The following is a 20,020-nucleotide window of genomic DNA, read 5'->3' as shown; positions in this document are numbered from 1 at the left end:
TTAACTTTTATTAAAGAGCGTTCATTATAACAGTCAGAATCGAGATCGCATACACTTGTATTTTAATTTGTTTCGCGTTACGGTGGTGAAAATAGCGAGTATTTTATCAATAAACAGGAAAATTTAAATGAAGGAAGAGATATTAATTGTTTTAATTACAATCACACGATTCATACTTTCACGAATATCATTTGTCATTTGAAATAAACTTGAATGATGATTTTGTACAATAATTAATTAAAATCTTCAAACGAAACTTCAGGGCAGAGTGTTTATTTTACCCCCTTGAAATCTTTAAAATTCATCTTTAATTAAAGGATTTTTTTGGAATTCTCGTTTTAAGAACTGAGTCAATAAGATGACTATGTAGTTCTCGTAAGGCTACCTTATATAATACAATAACTAAACGATGACTAACTTAAAACTACTTCTACGATTCATATTATTGCGGACCATCTTATACATATACATCCTTTTTGCTGCTGCGGATGTTGGATTTGTCAAAATGATGTTTTGGATGTTGTCATGTCTGGCACCTGACTTCGGACACACTCCGTTAATATGTGATACACATCTTCTTTAAAACCCGGGCAGTCAGGTCAATTGGGGGAGGGTGGTTTTTCAAGTAAAAATGCGAACTTATTTAACGATATGAGTCCAGAGCGGAGTCGATATGCTGTAATTATACATCGGGACAATCTACTAATGACGTCTATCCAAGAAATATCGCGGGACTGTGGCTGAATAGTCTTATATAAAATTCCTTTTTGTTAGTTAAAGCAAAGGCAAAAATATAATTCTTAACGAACGATGTTTTAAAAAAAAAATCATGAAACCATACTGTATAAGTTATTCTGAGTAATCAATCAACTTGAATAGGTGACATCGTGGGTGAAATATAACAGCTATTGTCTTTCATCATTACTATTTAAAGCATACCTTGGTCAGGAAGCATTATTAATCAATTTAAAAAAAAATCCACTTAGTCCCTGTCGCCGTATCACCTCTTCCTTTCAAAGAAATTTGAATTTGGAATAATCTCGATCGTTACTTTATATATGCACAAAATAATGTACTCATCGAGCTGACAAGAAAATATTATGTTTTATATATAGAGGTTTAACCCTTGTTAGGGATTATAGACATAAATGACGTAACTTGTACCTATAAATGGATATCGTACTCAGCGATCAACCTCAAATTTATATATATATTTGAATATAGACAACCTACTTAAGAGCTGAGACAGCCCAGTGATTAGAACATATTAGTCTTAATCGATCGCGTGGTCAAACCCGGACAACCATATCAAATTTTTATGTGTTTGTAGTTCGTTTTGTATTTAGCGGTGGAAGACAACATGAGGGAACATGCAAGTGGACCAATCTGCATTGGAGTAGCACGGTAAATAAAGTTCTAAACATTCCCCTTTAAAAGAGATTGTCTCTTAGACCAGCAGGAATAAATCAATAGATCGTTACTCTTTAATAAAAATGCTTATATTGAATTATAAGAATAATCCCCAAAAGTTAAAATTATACATTCAAATCTTTTGTTTACGCATTATATGCAATTTTTATTGTAGGTAATTACAATTTTGCAATGATTATCAACACCGATAACTATTAGATACATAGATAAAAAAAAAAAAAAACAAAAAATAATAAAAACTTAGAACATCAAAAAGTACAAATATATCAAGTACATAAGAAAGCTAAATTACATAATTGATAAAAAAACATTCAGACATTTTTAATTTCGTCATAATTTCTTAATGTATAATAATAATAATTTCAGGTCAATTGGAGAATTAAAATCAAAATGTATTTTATTCAAGTAGGCTTTTACGAGCACTTTTGAAGCGTCATTTAACGAACTATATTAAGTGAAGCTACCACCGGTTTAGGTTTAATAGTTTCATCCGCACAAGAAGGAGATGCCTGCTCCATTTAAATGTCACGTTAGTTTAATAGTTTGTGCTTACTTATAATAAACATATATTGAGGGTCCACACGATCCAGAATCGTATTTCATTTTACAGCGAGACAGATTGTCACGCCCTCGGAAATAGAGTCACGGCTGAACCGTCTTCGCCCCAGTTGCAAAGATAAGTTAGAACACGCTTTATTCACTCCCGTTTTATTCCATTTCCTTACAACCTAGATCAGAGTGTTCTCGCGTAGGCAGTGTAAATTTAAAAGGCAAATTTTTTTTAAATTATTTTCAAAGAAATAACGAACTATACTGTTGTTTGTTTTACAATTGTTGAAAACCGTATATTTAGACACTTTTTTATATATAATACTTTTTTATGTTGGTTTGGTGGTAGGGGTTTATGCAATATAGACTAGGAAGGTAACACCCGCTGATCACATATTCTACCGCCATACAATAATACTTAGTATCGCTGTGTTCCGATTTGAATGAGCCAGTGTAACTACAGGTGCAATGGTTATAATATGCAAGCTCCCGAGGTTGATAGCGTATTGAAAAAATCAAAATATACTTTATTCAAGTAGCCTTTTGAAGCACTTTTGAATCGTCATTTAACAAACCATTTAAAGTGAAGCTACCACCGGTTCGGAATGTAGATTCAACCGAAAAGAACCGACACGAAACTCAGTAGTTACTCTTTTTTCAACATCTAAAAATACAGTTATGTTAGTTAAATACAATTATATATGTATGTTATGTCTCCTGCCTGGAATTCAACAAGCATTAACTCAATGTAAGGTATGTTTAGAGCCGAGATGGCCCAGTGGCTAGAACGCGTGCATCTTAACCGATGATTTCGGGTTCAAACCCAGGCAGGCACCACTGAAATTTCATGTGCTTAATTTGTGTTTATAATTCATCTCGTGCTCGGCGGTGAAGGAAAACATCGTGAGGAAACCTGCATGTGTCTAATTTCAACGAAATTCTGCCACATGTGTATTCCGCCAACCCGCATTGGAGCAGCGTGGTGGAATATGCTCCAAACCTTCTCCTCAAAGGGAGAGGAGGCCTTTATCCCAGCAGCGGGACATTTACGGGCTGCTAATGCTAAAAAAAAAGGTATGTTTAATATTTCTTGCAGCGCTGGTGATCGCATCACACGATACCACCCAGAGGCTCGTTTGCCCGTCTGATTAACTATAAAAACAAATAAATATTCAACTTTCCCGTACTTATATAATATATTTTTTCGATGACTTTTTTCTTAGAAGTATCATATATCTCAGGGGATATCAAGTATAATATAACAACTTTCACACACTGTATGAATGTTTATCTGAACTGAAGTCACGATAAAACTTTATCACGTTTCCGAAGAAATTTTAAATACAGATTTATCTCCTTTCTTCTTAAACAATCAACAATATTGTTGATCGAAGCTTTTCTTCTACGAACCTTTATTTTTTTTATTACTTATATTAAGTTTGTTTACTTTTTTATCTATGTTTTATTTACCTTTATACATATAGTCTTACTTCAATGCGTGCTTATATAATTATAGGTACGTTGTTTTTAAGGTTCATATTAAAAATGTTTCATAGTAGTGAGCAAAACTCTGTAGATCTGTATAGTTGCACGATGAGTTCGGCTATAATTGCGATGGTGTTTGTATATGTCTCAATATTTGAAATTTGTATTACTTATTACTATTTATAAATAAAACTATAAAAAAATATTTATTCTATGTGTAAATTATGTATAATATTTACCATCATTTATATCATTATTGCGTCACCAACCTTGGCCCACCCTTCAAACCGGAACACTATTGCCGTTAAACAGAAGAATATCTGATGAGTGAGTGGATGGCCCAGGTGAGCGTATAACAAAGTCAGAATAATAATATTTAAAATAAAAAGAGTTTATTATATAATAATAATGGCCTTTATTGTTATTTCCTACCCAATCGGGCATGCACAAAGCTCTACGACCAATTGTTTGATAGCTTATAAACTTTTTATAACATGAAATTCATTTATAATAAAATGAAATATATCCCCAAAATCAAACGTCCACGCGACTAAAGTCGAGTTCACATATCCGTCGATACCATTAACGTTTAACGTGTAATTCTCATAAAATCCAACGACCGTCAAATAAGGTTGGCTAAAAGCCAAAAAAGATAATTTTTATGAAGTGCTCGAGTGTTACACCAGTAGCCGAATAGAATTATTACCATTCGGATACAGTTATTATTTGACATGATGGGGTACGAAATTTGATATACTTTGAAAACCCTCATGGACCTTTTTTGGATCATCGTAGGGATAATAAGGTTGGAAATATATGTATGTAATCTTTGGAATATGCTGTTGTAATATTTGCAACATACATTACTGAGTCGTAATTCACTGAGACAAATAATACCTACTTTTAAAATATACAAAATAAAGTTCCATTTACATAAGTGGACTTAAAGAAGAACTAATTTGATTGATTAATTTTAGCTTGGAAATGGTATTCAAAATGTGCGTCTTTTAAGTTCGACTTCATCATTGTATTCTAAATACAAATTTATCATTTATAATCTATGTTACTAAATATGAAAAAAAGTTAAGCTTTTTTAAATTTGAAAATAAACGGAATATTCTGATTTTTTTTTTACATTTAAGTAGGCCGATGAGCAAATGAGTTACCTAATGATAAGTGTTTACCATCGCCTCAGGATATTGGGACTGTAGGAGATATTAACAGTTCCTTACATCACCAATGCCACCAGCCCAACTCTAACTTACTCACCCTTCGTAAGCGAAATAAAAAAGCCCGATGGCGAATTAGTGACATAACAGATTGTTTGATGACCTCCGTTCTCGAGTAGTGTGTACACCGGTTTTCATGGGTACGCCACTCCGAGGTCCCGGGTTCGATTCCCGGCCGAGTCGATGAAGAAAAAGTTCAGTAGTTTTCTATGTTGTCTTGGGTGGGTGTTTGTGGTACCGTCGTTACTTCTGATTTTCCATAACACAAGTGCTTTAGCTACTTACATTGGGATCAGAGTAATGTATGTGATGTTATCCAATATTTATATTTATTTTTGCTAACCACTTACTATCAGGGCGCCTATTTGCCAGTTCACCGATCTATTCGAAATAACATAAAAGTGAATAAAATCTAGTTAAAAAATATTTCTATGGCAGACCACTCACATTCAATCAACTAAATGTCATAAAATTTCAATACGTCGAAGTGACTACTATTGCTCAAGTTAAACCAATAAGCGTCGACCCTTTCCCGGTCATCCAATAGCTTGGATCACGATACGGGTATAATATTTCTACCTAATTTAATAGGTACCTTTTTAGAGTGGCTTGTCTATGTAATAAAATTGTTACATGATATTGTACATTTAATATTTTTACTGCAATGAAAACATAATTGGATATCGAATTTTTCACGCACTGTTACTGTAATGTTTGAAAATATAGTCTTATCATATCATTTAAATGATCGTAGCATTCGGTTTTCAAAAGGAGTTTGAATATAGTTGGTCAAAAATTATCTGTAAAGCTGCAACAATAACTTCGAAACGCGACTGAGGAATGTCAAAAAGAGATCCAATATTGACGATAAGAATTATAACTTTGAAGGTAACACGCATCAGAATAGAGTCTCATCGAAAGTCGCTATTCATCATTTCACGAGTGACTTGTTATAAAATGGTTATAGATATTTATTCTGATAGCTAAATTGTGATTTTTATAGTAATGTGAGATGGTTGTCTAAGATTTTTTATATATCCGGATAGAGCCCTACAAAATACCTAAAACAAACGAGGCTACTTTATTATCTTAGTGTGCGTGACAGCTACATTTGACACTCGCCAAACGTCATACTGTTTCACCAGTGTGCGTGTATCTTTTTGACATATCAATTTTATCAAAGATCCCTGACAATCAGCAGCATAAATGGAGCTGTTTATTTTTCTTACCTTATTAATTATTACATACTTTATTTACTTATTGAACAACTTCTGTTTATCTCCTTTCAATGAGCAAGTTTTTAATATTGAAACCATTACGAACCACCCACAGATAAATTTGTGTTATAACCAAATAGATTGATGTGAAATTTAGCATTTTAACTAAATATTATTCGTTTCTATTTTCAGGGAAAGGATTAAGTAAAAGCTTATTTAAATAAAATGTTGCACAGTATTGAAAAATTTAACAACGAATTTACTTCTGCGAGCGTTTTAATGTATTTTTTGTTAGCTATTTTCCAATAAAGATTTTCGCAACCAGTTTTTTTTTTTAAATTGAAAATAGAATTGAATTTTTAGTTTTAAAGGCAAATGCAGAACCACTGAACCAGATGTCAGAGAGCATTTATAAATACAATATGATAATCGTATTAAGTGTAGATCTTATAAACTGTTTACAGCTGGTTGGTTTCGCTTTGATCTCATCTGGGATTTATATGAAGGCAGCCTCTGTAATGGCAGAGGAGAGTGTTTTACACATCTCTGTTAGCATTTCACTATGAATGCCCGATGCGTCGTATTATGACGTAACCTTTGCTTCAAAGGATTGAATGTTACCTCTTCACTGGAAATAAAAAAACTTTTGCCTTTGCTGTCTTACAGTATAAAACAATAAAAAAATCATTTTCATTATAGTTCCTGTTCTGCTCGAGTTAACTTTACTTCACCAAGTATATTTATTTCCTTTATTCTTTGGTGTCCAAACTGTATCAATAATTCTATTTATTGTATTGAACACGTGTTTTTTCGCAACATAGCGACTCTGTTTGCATGTGTGTGTGTGTTAATAAAACTGCATGAACTTTCTCGATAAGCCGCCAATTTAGTACCAAGTCGCTCAAAATAGACAACTTCATGACTTATCTTATTTTATAATATTCAGTGTTGTAAAGGGATTCTGTAACAAAAAAACTCGAAACCTCGACAGAATACGTGCGCTAATTATCAAAATGTGAATATCGTTTGCTAAAATCATTACACTCGTAAAATTTTCAGGATACCCGTACCAAAATGGTTTGTAAAAGCTTGTCAACATTTCGCGAGTTTCGAATTAAATTCTCATAGAAATGTACTGATCGTTTGGGTTCGATTTCACAATTTTTGTTTAAGATTTTTACTGGACCATCACTGTTCTAGTAACCAGGAACCAAAATGTTCTCTAATATGAGCGCTTTGACATACTAAACTATAATTTCAAGTGAAATAAAAATATCTATTCAGTTTGTTGGTTCAAACGAAATTTCTTTTAATCTTAAACCTAATTACACGTACTACACGAGCCATTGTTACTAGCTTCATATCGTACACTGCAAGCGAATTACAACCTTATAATACTGCGATAGAGTTTATAATTTCACATCAATCCGTAGCCGATTAAATTTGATGAAAATCGGATTTTCCAGATAGTTTCCGACCGGAGCAGGCCTTATTGGTATCGTATAGATAAATAAAGCCAATACTAAGCCTCTATCTGAACCCTTCTATTGAATCAGTATTATGCGAAACGAAAGTATATCCAAAGCTTAGATAGATATCTATCTATTTATCTTTATTTTATTTAGTACCTTTTCAATGAAAAGAAATGAAGAAATCTCTGGTGTATTAAAAGCAATTTGAAGGGTATATCGTAGAAATGTTAGCGTAAGAGGATGTTGGATTGAAGTTCGATAAAGTAATTGATGGATTTTGAAATAATTTGTGTTTAAAGTACCCCAATAAATAAATACATTATTTATTGGTGTACTCATACAATAAATAAGGTCTACACATCGAAATGAGTATATTGTATGTACTATATATATATTTATGCATATCAATTTTCTATGTAAAGCGTTGCTTAAAATGTTTTGAAACGAATCAGTCAGTTGTTCAAAGGACGTTAGAAACTTACTTAGTTACAAACATTAACGCAGTCCACTCATCAGACACTCTACCAACATGTACAGCCTGTAAATTTCCCACTGCTGGGCCAAGGCCTCTAAGGCATTCCGTACCAAGGCCCGTCCAACTCGCATAGCCTCCAGGGGCTTCTAAGCCGAGATATTTACGAAATAAAATGTAAAATTTTTGTTTAAAAATTACAGAGTTCGAAAAAGGGAAAGAAGCTACGAAATTTGCGTTACCCAAATATGGCTAATCCGTTCGTGTACGCACCATGTAACTATCAATCAAACTAACCCTGTTAAACTAAGCTACAAATTAGTTAGAAATAACACGAATTATATTTAAGAAACGCTTTGTTGGTATTCAATTAACATCTACACTCTACGGAGCTCTCGTCTGAAGTGCTCTTAATCTTGCCAGCCATTGAAAGTGCTTTGTTCGATAGTATTAAGTGGAATCACTTCACTTCTGAGCTATTTTCTGCATTTTTTTTTATTCTAGAAGTTTTTAATTTGGTATTGTTTTCTATTGACTATTCAGAGGTAGATCTGAGATTTATTTACTGCACACACTTTCCGAACCCGTGATTGTTTATAGATATATTAACTCACGAATACGCCTTAAATACGCCAATAATAAATTATTGGAATGAAGTTCTTCTACGCGGCTTACAGTAAAGTGAATTGGCAGAAATCGTCACGTAAGGAAAAAACGTTATACCAACCGCCCCCCCCCCCCATTATATTTTTGTTATTATTTTAATTAAAACTGAATTTTTCATTACAATTTTATATAATTATTCATATATAATTTAATTTAATTTAATTACTATTAAACGTTGATGATTTATTCCATTTAATATAATGAAAGAAACTTCGTGTGACCCTTTTAACAAATTTCTTATTTTTTTAATAAATTGAACTAAACAAAAATGTAATCTAATTTGTTTTTATTTGCCGTCGATACTCTTAGACGTCGCATGCACACTAAGTCATCTTGTAAAAGATCGTCACGCACACTAATGCATGCAAAAAAAATCTGAACGTAGAGGGGCGCGCCTTTGTGACCGAATTGATCTATAAGTTCGATTTAATTGAAAACATTCAATCCATTTTACGTTTAAATATTTTAAATTAGGATTGATGTAAAAAGTACTTGCAAAAATCTCGAATATATTTTGGTCATATATGTAATCGGTTGAACGAAGCGTGTTAAACAACGATTCCAGTAACATTAAATCTTATTGATTCCACAATCCTGACCCGATGAGCGTTAATGGAAAGCTCTAAATCAAATGTCAGTCAGTCAAAGTCATCCATCGTCGAATTTCTTCACACAGATGAAACTTTTAGCGTAGTGATGAAATATTTAGCAGTAGTATTAATTGCGCTATTAGTACAAAATGCTGTGTCTGATAATTTATTTTATGTTTTGTGTATTTTTTCATTTCTTTTAATTTTTTACAGTTCAATATATGTGTCCTGTTTGTAATATTAGATTTTTTTTTGCTGTTTTGAATAACGAACCATCTGAACTGACGTTTGAAATACATAGTATGACAGACGCAGATTCCTCTTTTGAATCTTTTTCGCTTTATTCATGAGTCATGAGTTCCTGTCTAACTGGTTTTCCCTACCTAAGTTCCTTTTTTCTTTAAGTCACAATTTAAATTATTAGTCTCGTTTTATTCATATTTCGGTTATTTGATTTTTTAATTTATTATAAGGTTTGGCATCTTCAGACATTTATTTCTTTAACAGAAAATATTAATATTACCTTTTTTATTCGTGATTTGTTATTCTAAGTACTTTTAGTTTCGTGTGTATTTTTTTTTAAATATATAACGCTAAACTCGAACAGTCAATGGAAATTTATTACGTTAATCAAAATGAAACTAACTTTGAACTAAGTTGGTTTGTTGTGCGTTAATTCAATTCCTTCAGTTTCAAATTACAAGTAACTTCATTAGGATCTCCCTTATTTATAATTAGAATAAGAAAAACAAGCACACAGCCGCGAATTGATACAAACCAAGCAGTTCCAGCAATTTAATATACATTAGCCAAGATAAACAAATGAAGGTTCCTAATTTAATTCTTACACAAACTATTTGCTTATAAATATTATTTAGGGTATGTGTGTATAAAATACGAAATGATTATATGTTTTTTTTTTCTTTTTTTACTGAAACCTCAGACAAAGGTACAAGCTTTCCAGAAATTTATTAAAGGCAAGAGCTGACACCATCGTAAAAAAAAAAAATATAACATACATTGTAAAGAATTAGATATATTTAACTCAAAAATTAGTGAATTTAAATTTAGTTTACGTCATATTACTAAACTGTAACTGTTTTACTTGTTTTTTATACTTTCTGTTTCTGTTTTAATTTTTAATGGAAGTTGTCATTTGTTTGTATTAATTTTAAGTGGAAACTTGATTGATTTATGTTTTTCTTATATTTGTTTTTTTTTTTTACTATTAAGTGTAATTATAATTGTTTGTTTCCCAAATAAATAAATAAATCTTTTAAAATTTTAATTAATGTTTTACCTAAAAATACTATAGATTATAATTTTATGCCTATACCTATATTTTGATGTCCTGACAGTCCTGTCAATATATATGTAAATATACATAGTAATTTCATCTTATAGGTTTCATCATTGTTAAACCGATTTGAAAAAAAATAATTGTTGAAACTTTTATATTATGTAGATACAAATGGATATTTTTTATACATTCACTAATAGATTGAAACTGCATCGTCAAAATTAATTACAAAATAAAACGACGTTGACATACGAGATACAACATAGAGATTTTAATTTAGAATTTCAAGGCAATCGACTCGCATCTAAATTATTTGTATTTCGCCAGTCTGTGAGCTCATCCACTATCTGTTTGGTCAGCTGCCGTGTTTGTTCATTAACGTATTCTGAGATCGAAGATTATCTGCATATATTCAGTTAGAAGTATCCATTTGTATGTTTCACTATTTAACAAGATATCTATGTGTGCGTGAGAGCAACGCTTGGCTCTCGTTCTTAATGGCCAAGAGTTGGGCACTATTTTTTTTCGACGCGTTCTCAGCTTAGACAGTCTATCAATTTATAATAATCTAAGATTATAGCTTAGCTCTGTGTCTGGTTTCAATAAGTTAGTTTTAATACTTTATTTAAAGTATTTATTTTTTATAATTTGCGCTTGACTAGTTAAATATTTCATGATATATTTATTGCTTTTTTTATTACAGCTTTTCACGTAATTTTATTAAAAAGTCAAAGTTGAAATATAATTATATTTTATTTTCATTGGTTAATATTTCAAGTTTATTTTTATACACGCTTACCAAGATTACAATATACGCTAGTAGAATGTATTTTTATTCGAGACGAAGGTCTTTCGATATCTACAGTCTAGATTTATATTAAGATCGTTTGTATGAAATTCTAGTTGCCTACGTTATGATATTTTAGTACAATTTAACATAAACTTACAGATGGCACATTCGTAGTTAAACAATTCCCTTTTTGTTGACGGAAAGCCGTAATAAACAACAAAATGTAATTAACTACACGAATATATTTAGTTTATTTATAGTTTCAACGTATCTATGCCGTTCCGCTTCCGACACGCCAAAATAGTAACAGCACGGGGAAATTCTACTAATTAATAATTGCTATCATACCTTCGCGATTCTAATTCTCACAAAAATAGCAGCTGAATGACAGGGGTTAATTCTACTATTTTTCTAAAGGTTATTTTTCTATCTATATTTGATGGAACTATCTCACGGTACGTTTACGTTTCGATTCTATTGCGATAAATTGACAAATTTTTAGTAGAATTAGCCCTGTTTGTTGGATTCGACCGATTTGTTTAGGATTCAACGTGTAACCACAGAACTGTATGTTTACATAAACTGTATATATAGTATATCTGTTAACATAATTATCGTTCAACTGAGTGGAGTAGTTGTTATCTCAATGAATGGAACTCCTATTTTAAACTTTATTTCGCAATAGGTGCGAAACTATGTCACGTAATTACAAAGCAACAATTCCGTTAGTCTAGTGGTTAATTATGAGGCTCATAATGACAATATATATATGTAGACCGTTTTGGTTTTGGGAATGTTGGTGCAAATGAACCTCTCTTAAGTTCTGCTTTAGCCTTGTATTCGAAATTTAAATATCTTTTTTTAATTTTTGTATGACAAAATACGAAAAAAAAACAAAGAAAACTTTTTTAAATTGTTTTATATTGTAATATTAACCATTCCTTACATCGCCAATTCGCCACTGACATTAGGAGCTAAGATGTTATGTCCCTTGTCCCTGTAATTACACTGGCTAACTCGCTCTTTAAACTGGTACACAACAATACCATGCATTGTTGCTTGGCGGTAGAACCTATGATAAGTGGTAACCTAAACGTTGTCGCACAGAACTCTACCACCAAGTAATATAAAAAGTCGTTGTTTCTTTGAAGATATTCTCATGTTTTTGGCGTGTATATCGCGATGTCTTTGATACTTTGACCCTTAACCGGTTAACATGAGAGTTTGCGTATGTTTGTACTTTTACTGAGGTTTCTTATCTTTTCGTTGTAACTCACCGCTGGATAGCGATCACAGAAAGGACAATTTTCACCGGATTTTCCTAGCTTTTTATTGTTTAATGTGTACTCATTTAAATATATAAAATATAATAAGAGATTTAAAACAATTATGTGCACCACAAATCTTAAAAATTCTTTTATTTTTTTGTGCTATAAAAACCTTTCTAGAGATCTTATTCAATGAATTTAAAATTCGAACCCGGGGCCATACACGAATATGGAGATGAAACCCAGATTACTTTACATAGAGCGTATTACACACATTTCATAAAGATAATCGAAAGGTCTAGATCCCTTAAGTTGGGCCTATAAGATATATAATATATTCAAAGGATACGCCGTAAAGTCCCGTATCTATCGCAGACCAGATAAAGAGGTTTTTCCAAGAACACCTATTCGATATTTTGCTAAACTAGTTGAGTATTTTGAGCTCGTAATATCTGAACAGATAAGAGATAATTACATAATTTTATATCCAACTAAAATTAGCAGGATAGTAAATGAAGAATATAATCAATTTTGAAGATATTATTGTAACTAGATATATTCAAATATACAATTATATAACATAGTTCATATACTTGAATCAAAATTCCAACGATATTCTTAACTTAAATAAGCTCTTGTGAGCACTACCACAACCAAGTTTCGAAATATATGTAGATGTATATGTATATGTATATCTGTATATATACATATATGTAGTATAAATATATGTATATCTACCAAGAATTTAATAGTAATATAATATTAAATTTTATATGTATATATGCTGTATGTAAATTAACGAATACGAATTCTACAATTTCCTTCATATATAGTCGTTAAGATACGTAGATTTAATCGATGATCTCTCATCAGTTCGAGTACGTAAGATTCCATATTCTTAATTCGAACCTAAACTCAGCGGTGAAGAGTTATCAAATAAATGCCCGATCAAATTCTGGAACGTATATCTATTATCCATGCATATTTGTTTAGCTGTAGGTTATTTCGTGGTGATGTCACACCATCTCTTCTATCGCCAGACAGGAACTTGTATTGTTATGTTCCGTTTTGAAGGATGAGCGATGAGTTCCACGGTTGGGGGTACTTTGGAGACGTACTGCTACAGCGCATAAGCGCTCATAGGCTTATGCCTATGGGCGATGATGTCTACTTACCATCAGGTTGCCCTTCCACTGGAACAACAGTAAAATGGAACAGTAATACGAAAAACCAATAAAATAACACATAAACCAATCAAGTTACTATTGATATCTAATACAAAATTGAAGCAGGAAGTAATAAAGACAAGAATAGATAGAATCAGAATTTAAACAATTAATTTCAAAGTCAAAAATTAATTAATATTAATGATTAAAAATTTACAGCATAAAAAAAAAACATTGACAACATAAGACAATTAAGATTCATTGATTTAACAATTCATTGTTGTTCTTTATAAAATTTGAAAGGGAACATGAAAATATATCTATATTCCTAAATGTTTTATAATGATTAAAATATTTTGGGCATATTTAGTTTTAGTACAGGACAAATCAAAATGAGCTTCGCTTAACAGCATGATAAGTTCAAAGATATTTTCTTAACAGGGAAATAAGTATTTTCTAGTTGTGGGACATTGTTATTACGTTTCCAATCAATGATTTCAAATATACGGACTAATTGGTTCTTGTTAGTCAACGTTAGTTTCAACGCTTGAACAATGGAATTGTGTATGAATATCGCGAATACACTGCAGCTTAATTGTCATATCCCCTCGTGTTTAAATAAACGTTGTTTCATTTTAGTATTGAATTGTAGTAGTACTATCATTTATATTATGATAATGAGAACTTCATATCTTTTATTAATCAACTGCTTGTAATTCAATTTATTTTTAATATTTTTGTATGATATCGGTAGGCGGACGAGCAAATGGGCCACGTGATGGTTAGTGGTCACCGCCGCCCATAGACAAAGGCGTTGTAAGAAATATTAACCAATCCTTACATCACCAATGCGCCACCAACCTTGGGAACTAAGATGTTACGTCCCTTGTTCCTGTAGTTACACTGGCTCACTCACCCTTCAACTCGGAACACAACAATACTGAGTACTGCTGTTTGGCGGTAGAATATCTGATGAGAGGTGGTACCAGACGGGCTTATACAAAGCCCTGCCACCAAGTATCAAAATATTATAAGTAATACTTTTATAATTTTTAATTGCTGTAATTGATGCTGAAAAAAATATCCATTCAAACATCACTAGCATATGTATCCAGAAATATTAGGGTATATGCCCAAAATTCTCCATAATAATCTTCTTCTTTTTCTTAAAAGTCGAATAATTTTGATCTCCTCATGATATTTTACAAAATTAACGATGAAAACATATTCAACAACGATAAAATTGTCTATTTCAATCGTATATTTGATAATACGTTGATGATTCGAGTAAATATACAAATTGTTTATCAATTGCGCAAAAGGCAATATGTGTGATGGTGCGTGTAATATCCCTAAAACATCGCTTTTTCCTATAAGTACGATCGAACGCATAAAAATAATTTCATTTACATCAGTGGAACTTTTCTGTAAGAACGAACTCGACACTCGGAAATATTTTATTAACATTAACATTAAATGCTCAACTCATTACTATCGCCTCGCAATGTGGTTTTTTATGAAGAAAGACTAAATAATATAAAAAAATTAATAGCAAATTGATCCATCTATCTTTATTTTAAGAGTAAATCTATATTTTAAGAATGATATTTAATAATAAAACGATATAAAATTTGGAAAAGTATAATTATATTTTATAAATATGCATTCGTAACACCAATCTCATCACATTTCCATTCCGAAAAGTATTATGTAACTGTATCACGAGACTGTATACTCAATGACAAACTATTTTTGGTATATTTATCTACATATACCAATTTAGCGGATTAAGACCCGTATCCTCCCCGATAGAAAAGGCTTTGGCGATAAAATAGCCCGTTAGTCTGGCGTGCGCTTGGATACAAAGAGTTATATCCACTTTATCACTATTGATAACATTTTCGACAGCACCTAGTACTTTATAGAAGAGGCAAAATCAACTTTTATCGAAAATCCGATACACCTCGATGGTTAAATGTGGGTCAAACTATCGGCTGTCGCTTAACTGACTTGGTTCTATCTCAATTGTCTATCTAAATGTTTTATATGTATATAGTTTAAGTCTATTGGTGAGGTTAAACGAGGTTGTGATATTCAGTCATTCCTAATGGTTATATAATACTCATAAATCCAATACACGCTCAAGTTTCATGTGAAGTTAAGATTTCATTTTATTACTTTGGTTTGTTAAAATTTTTAAAGCTCATGTCAAAAAAACATTAATAAAAGGCGTATTACTCAATATAATATTATATTAATAATGAAAACGTTGAGACTTAGTATTTGTTGATTTCAAGGCAGGATAAATACAAATCTCATTTTACTTATTGAAATAATATGTAATTAAAATTGTGGAAAAGAGCATGTACTGAGCTTCTTGCAGACTCTTCTCGATATAATCTTTTTTTCGAACCACCGGTTGCTTTAAATTTGATTCAAAAATGTAACATGACTCAAAAGTGCTTTTATGAACCTGAAAGAAATTTTGATTTTTCAGTCCAATGGAATTCGTGCTGTATTTAATATTGACCAATTAAGCTATCGATATCCTTAAGTATTACGCGTAGCAGCACGACAGGTAATAAAAATTAGTAATTCATAACAAAAAAAATGCTGCTGCGAATACACGGAGCTAGGGATTGATATGATTATTTTATTGGAGCTTAGAGACGAACAATGACGTCGGGTACCATAAATATGCACGGAAGTAAACCTGCGCTAAAAGCCGGTAAATCGATAGCCGCTGAGTCACTTTTACGATTTTCAATACTCTATAGTTATGACAATTTTGGAAGGAATATTACTATTGCATTTTATTTTTTATGAAATTCGATTTTGAAAGTTATGAAAATAGTCACACACGTATTAAATTGTAACTGTAACCAAATATACTGTATATTCGGATTTTGTTATTATTATAAATAATAATGTCTATATTTTAAATAATTTTATTATACGTTATTAATAGTGAGCTTTTTTTAGTTCCAAATTTAAAATAAGACGAACTTCGTACAATTTGTTTCTTTCTTATTAATATATTATTTTAATAAATTATATATACATATAATGCCCAATAGGTATTTAACTGCACCTTTGTAAGAATTTTATCGGTACGTTAATATTTATCCTTAAGTTGGGACGTATAGCTTGTCGTGTATATAGTTCATATTCGGATGTATCTGCTACGGTTTCAATCCAAAGATTTTATTCCGAGAAATAATAAAACGTCCTTGAAATCTCTAATAATTCACAGCGGAATAAAAGGTGTACTTTGCATAATTATAGTATAAAGGGATAAGTTATGAGCAGGATATATATTGGACGCGCACGCTTCTGACCCAACCTTTTTTAAATATTTGTAAGCATTTTCGTTGCCCCGAAACTGTATACATATGTAAAACGAACACGTATAATGTATATGTGTTAGGCCGGCTAGATTATATCAAAATCATTGCGAATGGTCTATCTAACGGAAAGAGAATAATTTAAGACGATCGATAAAATGGGCTGGTCTGAGTAAATGATGCTAGCATTCTTGCCACCATTCAACGCGGTCATGATTTGTAAACTATGTTTATTTTTTATTTGTAGTATTATTTTCTCTTTATAAATAAAAAAAAATATTTGGGCGTTGTATTGTGTGGTTGTAGTGTTGTTTTAAAATTTAAGCGATTGTTCTATTATTTTATGTTTCATTGATAAACTAAAGTTTAATTAAATAGTATTTTAAATAAAATACGTTCTTTATTTGATTACATTATTAATAAAGATGATTATTAGTGATTAAAATTATAATCAATCAATTTAAAGCGTTAATAACGCAATGGTTTAAGGGCCGCCTAGCGAAAAAAAGTCGCATATTGTCGTCTTCAGTAATAACACAAGCTTTAAGCTTAATTGGAATATTAAATATTATTTTTAAAACAAAAACTAAAATTATAAGAATCATACTTAATAATATTGTTTTGGAATGACATTTAATTTTCATTGTTTTGTACTTTACGTAGAGCCGAGATGGCCCAGTGATTAGAACGCGTGCATCTTAATCGATGATTTCGGGTTCAAACCCAGGCAGGCACCACTGAATTTTCATGTGCTTAATTTGTGTTTATAATTCATATCGTGTTCGGCGGTGAAGGAAAACATTGTGAGGAAGCCTGCATGTGTCTAATTTCAACGAAATTCTGCCACATGTGTATTCCGCCAACCCGCATTGGAGCAGCGTGGTGGAATATGCTCCAAACCTTCTCCTCAAAGGGAGAGGAGGCCTTTAGCCCAGCAGTGGGAAAATTTACAGGCTGCTAATGCTAAAAACTTTAAAAACTTAAAAAACTTTTGTACTTTAAACTTGCTAAGCACACCATGCTTAGCAAGTTTAAAGTACCTGATAGGATATCCTATGGGAAATATCATACAATATAATATTAATACCACACACCGAATTATCTACAATATTTGAATTATTTCGTGAACTTCCATATAAATTTTCATAGTAAGTTTCATTCTCTTCGGTGATTAGTCTTTAACTTATTATCTTAAATATATTAATAATTCTAATATTAGAAATGACAAATTTCCATACTAAATTTAAACCATCAGGGAATTAATTTTCAAAAATACTCTCGAATTGCTCTCCTATAATCTTTTACGGATTATCATGCAAAATTTAATACTATTTGATTCACTAGTTTAGTCAAAAAATATTATTAAGTCATTGTGATTATGGTATTATATTTTAATTGGAAGTTTAACCTTACCATAATAGTCAATTTGAAAATATAATAGTTTTATTAGTATAACGTTGGAAAAAAAATCATGGTAATTCATATCTCAGTTGATAAAATAATTTAAAAAGTCCAAATTCAACATCCTAAATTCTCGTCAAATTTAATCGCACATTTCGTTTAAAAAAACCAACAACTCAAAGGTCAATGAACGCGACTTAGAAAAATATTTAATCAAGCCAGCGATATTTTTAATTCAATGCACTCGTTGAAAATCCTCCATCCGTTTTAGATTAACGACTTTTATATACATATAATCCATAATTACATTTGAACAATACAGATTTATCGTGAAGCTAGTTAAAATGTTGTAAATAACGATAAAATCGTATAAAATGTTGAGTGTTCAAGTATCAAGATATATTATAGTGTGAACGTCTGTGCTCAAATTCAGCTGCACTATCTATTTCCTAACTCGCATAATCCGATATGATCTGAGAGATCAGGTACAGGATCACTATCATTACGGGCTTTCCGAATTTCTAGCCTCAAACTGCTAAATAACTGTTAACTTCTAGTCAATTATTTAAGTATTATTAATGCGATCCAGTATTTGTATCTAAGTTTTATATTCTTCTCATCTCATCTTGATTCGTAAGATACGTTACTAACCAGCCAGGTATTCTTAATATTTAATTTTTTTAAGTTATTTGGCCAATTGGTCTCCTAATGGTAAGTGCTATCCAATGCCCAAAGACGTTGGCAATGTAAGAAACATTACCCATTTTTCACAAGGCCAATGCATCACCAACCTTGGAAAATAAGATATTACGTGCATTTCAAATTATTATTCGATATTTTTATTGTGAATTGGTGCAAGCCGAGATGGCAAAGTGGGCTCAAACTCGGAAAGAATTATTCATAACGTGAAGGAAAAAAATATATCAATATCCGCATTTTAGCAGATTAACAGAACAAACACCAAATTTTCTCCTCAAGAGAGACCTTTGTGTTGGACAAACTGTTGTGTATATTTCCAGATTTAACTTTACAGGGATGAAATCGTTGCGTAGAAATGTTAGATCACTCTGCATCTTTTACCGCATGTTTCACGAAGATGTTCTGAGGAATTCCTTGGATTAATCCCGGCTGCTTAAATTGAATATCACATTCGGACATCGCGTCAAAGTTTCACCTTCACCACCTAGATGTCCGAAATTACACAAGACACACACAACTTTTCACAACCACTCTGTGGCCACTCTTCGTCGTTGGTTTTTTCGAACCGATACGACTTGGGAACCATCAAGAAAAGAGCGTAAATATTTCTTAAAGGCCGGCAAGCACCTTGGTGTGGCAAATGTTCATGGATGGTGATAGTTACTTCTCATCAGGCGAGCCACTGGCTCGTTTGCCACCAAATATATCTTAAAAAAATAAACTTCTCCAGTATTTTATTACATTCACATTCTGAAAAAAATACAAATATAATATTATACTGCAACTAAATTAGCGGTGAACCGTAAACCATGCCTAATAGTTCGTAACGATCGCAATCCACGGTCTAGTCGAGTTTATGGGACAATAAAGTAACAAAAAATCACCTTATAGTGTTTAGATTAAAAGTTATTGCGTCGTAAAATATTTGTCTGTGTACACGT

The 20,020-nt window shown here is 31.6% G+C and overlaps 1 protein-coding gene across 4 annotated transcripts in view; it reads right to left on the bottom strand.

Moving 5' to 3' along the window:
- The window catches only part of LOC125070045 (potassium voltage-gated channel protein Shaw-like), a 114,970-nt gene that overhangs the window by 78,018 nt on the left and 16,932 nt on the right, over positions 1–20,020 (bottom strand). The gene's annotated exons all lie outside the window — the stretch shown is intronic.

The sequence above is a fragment of the Vanessa atalanta genome, chromosome 16, assembly GCF_905147765.1.
Source record: "Vanessa atalanta chromosome 16, ilVanAtal1.2, whole genome shotgun sequence".
NCBI lineage: Eukaryota > Metazoa > Arthropoda > Insecta > Lepidoptera > Nymphalidae > Vanessa > Vanessa atalanta.
This window is presented reverse-complemented; position numbering and strand designations above follow the sequence as displayed.